Source organism: Sinocyclocheilus grahami, unplaced genomic scaffold (genome assembly GCF_001515645.1).
Source record: "Sinocyclocheilus grahami isolate Dianchi unplaced genomic scaffold, SAMN03320097.WGS_v1.1 scaffold1037.1, whole genome shotgun sequence".
NCBI lineage: Eukaryota > Metazoa > Chordata > Actinopteri > Cypriniformes > Cyprinidae > Sinocyclocheilus > Sinocyclocheilus grahami.
The window spans coordinates 278,778-290,237 of NW_015506216.1; positions in this window are offsets into that span (position 1 = coordinate 278,778).

Here is an 11,460-nt window from a genome sequence, read left to right on the forward strand (position 1 = left end):
ATCAAAGGTAAAGTTTCCAAAGATAGCGCGTTCTTTAACAGGTGTGCAATAAAATCTGTGGTCTTGCGCCCAGTCTCCTCGCCCTCTTTAATATTTAGAATGCGCAGGTTTTGCCTTCTACTGCGACTTTCCTGGTCCGTACATTTCTCAGTGAGCTGTGAGACACTACTTGTTAGCTTTTCAACCTCCTTTTGTAGCTCGGAGACTGTATCTGAAGTAAAAGTTGCGCTACGTTCGAGCTCTGCCATAGTTTTAGCTTGGTCGTCCATCGTGCTTTTCATGGCCGATATAGTGACATCAGTCTCTTTTTTGAGAGCAGTTAATTCTGCTCTAATGGAGGTCGAAAACTGGTCTAGTTTCTTGTCGATAGCCTCAACTATCTCCGACTTGAATAACTGAAAATTTGATTGGAGAGCAGCTATCCCCTCTAGCACTGCCTTGTTAGCCACAGTGCTAGCCTCGCTGCCACAGTCATCTTGAATGTCTCTCGGGGTTTCAGTCGTTTGTTCTATGTTTTTTTGGGGTTTATTTGGCATCTTAAGTGTGTATTCTGAACTTAATGACGTGAAAATAAAATATACCTTAACTTCACATATCAATGGAAAAATTACGGAGCTGCCTTCGCACGTGTCTTGCTCTCACATGGCACCTCCCGGAAGTCTATACAGCACATTTTATTCAGTTTTAAAGGGTTAGTTCACCCAAAAATTTAAATTAGTCCAAAAATTACTCACCCTCAAGTCATCCTAGGTGTATATGACTTTCTTCTCTCAGACGAATCCAGTCGGAGTTATATTAAAAATTGTCTTTGATCTTTCAAGCTGTTTAATGGCACTCAGTGGGTGTTGCATGCATCAGTCCAAAAGCACTTAATTAAATGCGCCCATCCATAAAAAAAAAGTGTCTCACACGGCTCCGGGGGGTGAACAACGGCCTTCTGTAGCGAATCGATGTGTTTTTGTAAGAAAAATATCCATATTCAAAACTTAATAATCACTTTAATCTAGCTTGCGCTCCTTTCCTGGTCCGTACAAGAAGCGGATAATCTCGCTGTTTCTGCCCACCAATTGGCCTACAATTGTGCTTGGATCTGCTTGCTTTCTCCGAGGTAACTGGGAGGAGAGAAACATGAGAGCGCAGAGGCGGGCCACCTTGAATGAACAGGGGCAGACTGCTTTCGTGGTAAAAGCAGCCCGTCTCTGTGAGCGCAGCCATAGTGACACACACAGACAAATTCGAAGCTGCCAGTGGCAGCGTTCTGCTCCAATCTACTTAGGAGGATAGAGCCGCTCGATCTTCACGTGTAAGACACGGATTGAAGCGCAGCGGGGCGAGCGAGTATGCAGGCTCTGTGTCGGCGTGAGATCGCTCAGACCTGGTTGTTTGGTTCCCAGGCTTCGCTGTTTCTCTCTCCGAGGCTTGCTGAGAGAGGAGTAACGGGAGAGCGGGTCTGCCTTCAGTGAAGGCGGTCCGTGAGTGGAGAAGAGCGAGACTCATGCTCTGAGTGAGCGCTCACTGCCCTTCTGCGGTGGATCAGAGCGCAGCAGGGAGAGAGAGCACGCAGGTACAATGCCGGCATGAGATCGGTCAGACCCCGTTGTTTATTTCCCTGACTCCACTGTTTCCCTCTTCAAGGCTCGCTGAGAGAGGAGAAACGGGAGACCGGGGCTGCCTTCAATGAAGGTGGTCCACGAGAGGAGAAGAGCGAGACTCCGTCTCAGTAAGCTAGAAGTCTCTGCGTGGGGGCTGCCCAGACATGTGACGCACTCACTGCCCTTCTGCATCGTATAAGATTCCCTGCATGAGCCTCACACTTGCAACAACATCGCTAGAATTTGCTCTTTTAGGGCTTACCTGCTAGAAATAAGCTCTTTCAGAATCGCCGGCTGGTGGCAGAGGAACAGGACCGGAACTGCTGCGATGCTGAGGCGCGAAGAGAGCGGAACAGCCGAGCAGAGAGGTCTCAATCCAGCTGCGAGGCGTGTCAACGGTGAGCAGGCTTCGGGAGCAGCGTAGAGCGTAAAGTCATCACTGAAGGAAAAGAAATCTGAGAATCCTGTGGCGAACGCCTGCTTATTTAGCCAGATGCAGTAATTTGTTCAGTAATTTATTCTCTGTTCCTGAATACCATTCAACTCAATTCCCAATAATTGGATCCAAATAAACAATAAACATTGTAGGCTACACATCATTCAGTAAATGAACATCAGTGCTTTTACCATTTCTTTCTGGATATGGGCAGAATTTCCCCCTCCTATTTAATCAATACTGACTACAGATATAGTCTGGTCACATTATTAATATTAATAATATTATATTATGTTTTGAACCCAATTAAATATAAACCCAAATCAAGTGGAAGTGAAAGAGACGATCACTACTAAGCAGAAAATAAGTTAATTTCTAGTTAGTTGAAATTGAAATGAAGTGTTATGTTAGAGCAGTAATGCAATCAGTATAATTTAGAAGATACACACATCTGAGGTGCTTTGTTGAAACAAAAAATGTTCAAGTGTGTTTGCTTTTTGACTTTGAATACAAACTTCTTTGCTTTTACTTTTTTTTGTGATCAACATTTTATTAAACTTAACACAACATTGTACACATTTCTTTGTTACATAGCAAAAATATACATATCTGTGTGCACTCAAAAATACAAAACAAACAACATATTCAAACTATATACAATTGCCAAAGCCTTGAAACTAGAAAATAAAACTGATACATATAACAAAAGAAAATACAATATTATTTATAACGTTGTTGAGACCCATTTAGATTGTGTACTAAAACAGGTGGTTTCAAAAGTACAGCAATAACTTTATCCCAAACATCCAAAGTTGAACTTCGTGCTTTATGAATGATAGCCAATGATCTTTCTATAAGAACAATATCTCTAAAGTAATTGTACCATTCTTTTATTGATGACAAGAATGAATTATAGTTTTTTTTTGCAGCTGTTAAACCAGCAAAAATAATTTCCTTAGAAGCCAAATTAGTACTAATGTTAAATGAAGAGTCATCATTAAATAAAAATAAAGTAAGTAGTTTAGGGATTGGGAACTCCAAAATGTCCTCAAGAAATACTGCTACTTGAGACCAAAGATTAGAGACATCTGAGCAATCCCAGAAAATATGTAAATACGTGCCAACCGTGTTCAAGTTACATTTTGTACAGTTCGGGGTATCTGCAAGCTTCATTTTAAAACATCTGTATGGGGAAAGATAAAACTTCTGAACAAAATTAAAATGAATCAACTGGTGCGCAGGATTCTTTGATGAAAAGAACACATTGTTCCATACCTTCCCCCAATCCAATTCCATGTCCCTCTCCTTAAGGTCATGATTCCATCACTCCCAGAGCTTTATCACGTTTTGAAATTAACTGTGCATATATTCTAGATACCAGTCCAGTGCATGAAGATCCTGAATAAACCCACAAGCTCAACGGGTGAGCACAAAGAGGAGAATCCCAGGGAACTCCGTGAGCTTTGATTGCTGATCTCAGTTGTAGGTATAGAAACCAAGAGAATCCAGGAAGAGAGTAGCATGTCCAAGGTCCTGAAATTATTTTAAGCCATTTTCTCCATACAAATCCTGCAGAATGTAAATTCCAAAAGATTGTAATTATGCCATATGGGGGAGCGATCACAGAGTTTAGTATTGCAGCTCATTTGATTTTGAACATTTGACCAAACCTGCAAGGAGTTACCTATAATTGGCCCAAACCTCTTATGTGCAGTTTTAGGTTTAAGTCCAGCAAATAACAGATCTTCAATTCTGTGAGGTTTTACAATTTCTTGTTCTATCTGGCGCCAGAGAAGAACAGAGTCTTTATCACACCAATTTGTGAATGCCTTTACCTGGAAGGACCAATAATACAATTTAAAGTCAGGTAGTGCCAAACCACCAGATAATTTCATTCGCTGAAGAGTATTCAGACGAATACGTGTTTTTTACCATCCCAAATAAAATTAGTTATCTGAGATTGCAACTCCTCAAAATAATTTACAGTTGGGGGTAATGGAATTATAGAAAACAGAAAATTCAACCTACCAAGAACATTAATCTTTATTATTGAAATTCTGCCCTGTAATGGCATTTTAAGGTTAGACCACCTCTGCATATCAACAAAAATGTCAAGTTTAAGCTTGTCATAGTTTGTACGTGATATATTAGCAAAAGTTGTTATTTTTAGACCCAAATACGTAAATGTCGTGTCATGCTATTGAATATGAGGAATAGGTGGTAATATAAGACTTTTCGCCGGGGCATTTAAAGGAACTAGAAGGGATTTGTCCCAGTTTATTTTATAGCCAGAGAAGTGATTAAACTGGGTGAATACTTTTATTATTTGGGGTAAGGAAACATATACTGTATATTAGTGAAATATAATAGTATGTCGTCTGCGTAAAGAGAAATTTTATGCTGTGTTCCTTGTATAATTATGGGTGATATAAGAGAATCTAGTCTAATTGCTCTATCAGTAGAACTGTGCTAACAGTTCTACTGATAGAGCAAAAAGTAAGGGGGAAAGTGGGCAGCCCTGATGGGTTCCACGAAGCAGAGGAAATGGCTTTGACAAAATATTACCCGTTAATACAACTGCAAGAGGATTAGTATAAAGTGTTTTGACCATAAATATGAAAATTTTACCAAAGCCAAAATTCTCCAAAACTATCCAAAGATACTCGCAACTTACCCTATCAAAGGCCTTTTGCGCATCTAAAGTAAAGACAGCTGCAGGTAACGCATCCCTTTCAGATGCATGAAAAATATGTAAAAAACATCTGACATTATCGGATGCAAGTCTGCCTTTTAAAAACCCAGATTGATCGAAATTAATTAGTTTACTTACGGAAAATTCAAGCCTCTTGACTAAAAGCTTAGCAAAAAGCTTTAACTCTGTTGTAATTAAAGATATCTGCCTATAACTACCACAGTTCAGAGGAGACTTGCCTTTTTTAAGCAACACCGAAATAAGTGATGCGTTTTGATCACGATGAAATGAACCAATGCTAAGAGCATGATTGATAGAATTTAGGAGAAGTGGTCCAATACTGTCCCAAAGTTCCAGGAATAGCTCTGGAGGAAAACCATCCAATCCTGGAGATTTACCTCTTTTCACTGAATAAATGCATCTTTTAATTCGATAATAGTGGAAGGTGTATCAAGAAACTCTGTTTCTTCATTGGACAAAGAGAGTAAATTAAGCTTTGAAAGATACGATTTAAGAACAGTCAGGTCAAAAAAACGATTCGGCTTCATACAGATTGGAATACAAAAGTCTAAAAGTATCATTAATTTCCTCTGCATTGTAGGTAACAGGTCCTGATGGGGTTTTGATTGCATTAATAATAGAAAATGGCTCATTCTGCTTTATTTTCGCAGCTAAAAGTCTACTTGAGCTGTCGCTTTGACTATAGTAGGTCACTCTTGTACGGTGTATTGAGAATTCTGCTTTAGATTTCAGTAAGTTATTTCAAAGCTAGAAGGGATTCCTGTTTTTGCTCAGAAAATGGACGCTTTTGATCTGATTACTTGAATTTCCTTTTCTAGTTGTGAAATTCTGTAGTTTCTGGACGCCTTCATATAAGAAGCAAATGCGATAGCTTCGCCCCTAATAAAGCATTTGGTTGTTTCCCAGAGTATTTGGGGTGAAGATACTGATTCTCGATTAGCGCCACCTGTGTGCACGTTTAGCAGGATTCCGTGTAAGCTCAAAAGTATATAGCACAGGCGCATGATCTGAAATAATGATAGGAAGAATGTCTACCGATGTGATTAATTGATTTAATTGCGGTGAAACAAAAATGTAGTAAATTCTGGAAAATGTCTTATGCCTACAAGAGAAGAAGGTATAATTTTTCACTAGAGGATAGCGTAGACGCCAGGCATCAATAATATTCAGTTCAGTAATAAACGTGTTAATCCCGGAAGGTGCATCCAAACCAGAACTAATATTTGCTGATCTGTCCAAAGTTATATTACAGACTTGATTGAAGTCACCACCAACTACCTTTAAGTATTCTGGCATGTCTAAGAGAGTGGCAGAGGTTGCATTGAAAAAATTGGGATCAGGTATATTTGGACAATATATTGATCCAAAACAAATTTTCACATTATGAAAATCATAATGATCTGTTTGATCATTTCCTATCAAACAGAATAGCAACACCTTTAGATCTGTTTGATGCAGAAGAATATACTCTGAAATATATGGATATCACTCGTTTTTAAATGTGTTTCTTGGATCAGATCGATCGAGATATTTTTACGTTTAAGAAATTCTAAGCACTTTGTTCGTTTAATCGGCGAGTTCATTTGGTTGTTTCCCAGAGTATTTGGGGTGAAGATACTGATTCTCGATTAGCGCCACCTGTGTGCACGTTTAGCAGGATTCCGTGTAAGCTCAAAAGTATATAGCACAGGCGCATGATCTGAAATAATGATAGGAAGAATGTCTACCGATGTGATTAATTGATTTAATTGCGGTGAAACAAAAATGTAGTAAATTCTGGAAAATGTCTTATGCCTACAAGAGAAGAAGGTATAATTTTTCACTAGAGGATAGCGTAGACGCCAGGCATCAATAATATTCAGTTCAGTAATAAACGTGTTAATCCCGGAAGGTGCATCCAAACCAGAACTAATATTTGCTGATCTGTCCAAAGTTATATTACAGACTTGATTGAAGTCACCACCAACTACCTTTAAGTATTCTGGCATGTCTAAGAGAGTGGCAGAGGTTGCATTGAAAAAATTGGGATCAGGTATATTTGGACAATATATTGATCCAAAACAAATTTTCACATTATGAAAATCATAATGATCTGTTTGATCATTTCCTATCAAACAGAATAGCAACACCTTTAGATCTGTTTGATGCAGAAGAATATACTCTGAAATATATGGATATCACTCGTTTTTAAATGTGTTTCTTGGATCAGATCGATCGAGATATTTTTACGTTTAAGAAATTCTAAGCACTTTGTTCGTTTAATCGGCGAGTTTAGGCCGCGGACATTCCACGACATTACATTAAGAGGTATATTCATATATGGGTTTTAAAGATCAAACTTTTAAAGTATAGATGGGCCTCCACAGAATTAAAACATGAACACAAAAACAGTAAAATGATGTACAGTGGACATAACAAGCAAAAACCGCAAGGCTTTGGGGATAGAACATGTAACAAAAGAAAATAGAACGTTACTATCCATCTGCAAGAGACAAGACTTAGAATTCTCTCTCTTTGGGTAGAAAAAATTAAACAAAACTCAAAGTTCTACTGCCTGTGGCTGTCGAAAGCAACACGTCTCAAGTCCAAGTCCAAACGAACATCAGAAATATTAATATAACCCATCAGACCTATTTATACAAAGGCCGTTTTGCTTACCCAATTCAGTTGTATTGATTAACTAAATTGTGAAGTGATGTTATAAGGGTTTTCCTGGTCATCAAATGCGATTGGAAATGAAGACGCAGAAGTACTCGGCGCATCAATTGTTGAGAGTGAGGCATGATCCAATTCCAGCAGAAACTTCCCTGCATCATCGGCGTTCTTGAAGTGATGTAGGTTTCTGTTGAATTTCACTTTCAGGGTTGCTGGATATATCAGGAACGGACGCAGACCCTTGTCTGCAAACTGCCTTCTCACACTGTCAAACGATCTTCTCTTCAGAGCCGTTTCGTTGCTAAAATCTGGGAAAAATAACAGCTTGGATGAGCCATGTATTATTTCGGACCGGGGTGCTCTGGCTCCGTTAAGAATTCTCTCTCTATCCTGGTATCTGAGAAGCCGGAAGATAAGCGTTCGAGGACGGTTTGTCTTGTCTCGGCTGCCGTAGATACGGTGAACTGAACGGTGTTTTCACCCTCCCCTGCCTCAGGTAGGCCCACGAGTCGTATGTTACATCTTCACGATCGATCCTCCATTTCAACCATTTTGTCACGGAGATTCATTATGTCTTGCTGATGCATATTAACCTCCTGTTTAACAGCATTCATAGAGTCCAGCCGCCCTTGTAATGATTTACCGAATTCAGCTTGGCGGGTGATATCCTGTCACAATTCATCATCTGCTGAGTTCGAGGATTCAATCATGTTCTTTAAAGTTTGGATTTCTCCAGAGAGTACCTCCTCCATTACCTCTCTTACTGCCAATTTCACCTTTTTTGGCAAACCTCTCCTCTTAATCTTCAAGAGTTCAGTGAATCTTCAATCGGCCCATCTTTGCCTTTCTTTTTCGTTATCGTCTCATCTTGAGACGGCTTATTCTTAGCGGATTTTGGTCCAGACATTTCCAGGGATACTTCGGAGTAAACTATTCTGAATTAATTTTTGAATGTAAAGATATTAGCTCAAAATTTTGGACTTTTGAGACGGAGCTCAGTTCTAGGCGTGCATCACTCATGCCCAGCCACCGGAAGTCTCTTGGCTTTTACTTTTGTAGCTATTTTACTAGTCAACTCCCTATGCGATGCCATTCTTTGTATGGTACGCGCAAATTCAAAGCGCCGCGACTGGGCGCTCGTGCTCTTTTAAACTTGTAATAAAGCGGTGAATGATCTGTCCAGAAATGATGCTGATCGAAAGAACAGGTTTATACACTGAACAAAATTATAAACGCAACACTTTTGTTTTTGCCCCCATTTTTCATGAGCTGAACTCAAAGATCTAAGACTTTTTCTATGTACACAAAATACCTATTTCTCTCAAATATTGTTCACAAATCTGTCTAAATCTGTGTTAGTGAGCACTTCTCCTTTGCCGAGATAATCCATCCACCTCACAGGTGTGGCATATCAAGATGCTGATTAGACAGCATGATTATTGCACAGGTGTGCCTTAGGCTGGCCACAATAAAAGGCCACTCTAAAATGTGCGGTTTTATCACACAACACAATGCCACAGATGTCGGAAATTTTGGGGGAGCGTGCAATTGCATGCTGACTGCAGGAATGTCCACCAGAGCTGTTGCCCGTGAATTGAATGTTAATTTCTCTACCATAAGCCATCTCCAAAGGCATTTCAGAGAATTTGGCAGTACATCCAACCAGCCTCACAACCGCAGACCACGTGTAACCACACCAGCCCAGAACCTCCACATCCAGCATCTTCACCTCCAAGATCATCTGAGACCAGCCACCCGGACAGCTGCTGCAACAATCAGTTTGCATAACCAAAGAAGAAAAAGTCTTAGATCTTTGAGTTCAGCTTATGAAAAATGGGGGCAAAAACAAAAGTGTTGCGTTTATAATTTTGTTCAGTGTACTTAGAATACATTGCAATCATTCCAGAATAGAAGACGACAACTCACACACCTGCATTAGGAGCTGGACTTCGCAGTTTGTTATGCAAACATTCAGAAGATGGGAATGTTTTTTGCTTTTGGCTTTCACCAAACGTGGCACTGTGCATTATGTCCAAACATCTCCACTTTGGTCTCGTCTGTCCAAAGGACATTGTTCTAGAAGTCTTATGGTTTGTTCAGATGCAGCTTTGCAAACCTAAGCTATCCTGCCATGTTCTTTTTAGAGAGAAGAGGCTTTCTTCTGGCAATCCCTCCAAACATCCCATACTTGTCTGGTCCCTTTCTAGTTGTACTGTCCAAAACTTTATAATTTAACATGTTAACTGATGCCTGTAGAGTCTGAGGTGTAGTTCTTGGGTTGTCTGCAATTGCTCAGAGTATTGTTTGGTCTGACCATGGGGTGAATTTGCTGGGACGTCCACTCCTGGGAAGATCAGTGTCTGTCTTGAATGTCTTCTACTTGTGAATAATCTTCCTCACTCTGGAATGATGGACTTCAAATTGTTTGGAAATGGCCGTATTACCCTTCCCAGATTGATGGCAGCAACAATTGCTTCTGTAAGATCCTTGCTGATGTCTTTCCTCTTTGGTATTGTGTTAACACACACCTGAGGACTCCAGACCAGCAAACTGACAAAACTTCTGCTTTTATAGAGCTGCTCACACTTGCTGATGATCAGTTAATCAAAGGTATTTGATTAGCAGTGCCTGACCGTTATTTACCCTTTTAATTCCCATGTTAACACAGGGATTAAAGTTCTCAGTCGCTACGACGGATTTCCATTAATTGCAGCGAGTCTGTGACTGATTTCCATCAATTGGAAAAAATGTGGAAAATGTGTGTTCTTTTGGAAAAGAAACATGCAGCGCATTGTTGTTGTTGTTCTGCACCAGCACACCAAAAATCATCCCCGCCACGGCTGCAGCTTCTCAGTGACAACATAGTGATGCTGCTCGCATCATTTACAGTTGGGATATTAGCAGAGAACACAGAGCATAACTTGAATTTCAGCGCGGGATTGCGGCTATTAATAACAATTCTACTCATTCCCGCAGGTTCCGTGCTTATAACACGATGACGTAACGTATCATTTGCAAGTGCTTTTGAGTCTTGAGAACTCGCTCGCGCGCTCTCATTTTCTCATTTTCTCATTTCCACAGATCGCGATAAGGAGAGTGACAACTTTTAATAGTTATTAAGGGAGTTTGCAAATGTGATATTGATTTAATACAACAGTTCAATAGTTCAAGTTCAAGTACTGCCTTATTTTGCTCTATTTCTTCAACGAAAATAGTTCCAAATATAGTAACAGCTCAACCGCTGCCTTATCTAAAAGCAAACACAGCTGTGTTTAATTCATTCAATGAAAGTATGTATTTGAAAAAAATCTAGTGAGTCAGTGATTCATGATTACCCATTCATAAAGACAGTCACTTCATTCGCTTCATTCCTGAATGAATGAGCCATTAGAACGAATCAATTGAATGAATGATTCAGTGATAAAATTAGTGACTTGCCGCCACCTGCTGGCGGGTTTAGTTTCCTTTTTAGCGTATAATTTCAGTTATTTAAATCATTTAATATTTCTGTATTCAAAATTGTATATTTAAAACATTAATCTCCACATGAATGTATGAATTTAATTGCACTCATGCCACCTCTGAGCCTCATTAAACGTCTGAAAATGTACCTACAAGCCACTTTTGTGTTCTTCTGTGCCACCTCTGTAGTACAAATACATTTTATATTAATACTAATTTCATATGATTGGTAACTTATTTGTCTTATTCTACTTCTTATTATATTGTTTTATAAACATACATTTTTGAATTTGACAGATGAAAATGATGAACATACCCCTGTAAGTCATTTGAGTCAAATGTCACCTCATATTAGGAAGGATAATTTTTGATCAGAATTTTTGATTATTAATCAGAAGGTGCTCCTAAATTTTTTTAATTAGGAGGACAAGAGCTCCTAAAAAGAAAAGTAAGCATAGAGCCATGTGTAATAGTATATTACATCGGCGCATGAGGTCTAAAAGAGACAGCAGCCTAAATAAACCTCCTGCTGCCTTTCAGTATACAGTGAAGACTAACCAGTGTTATTTTACAGTTGCATAGATTATAGTTAGACCTAACTG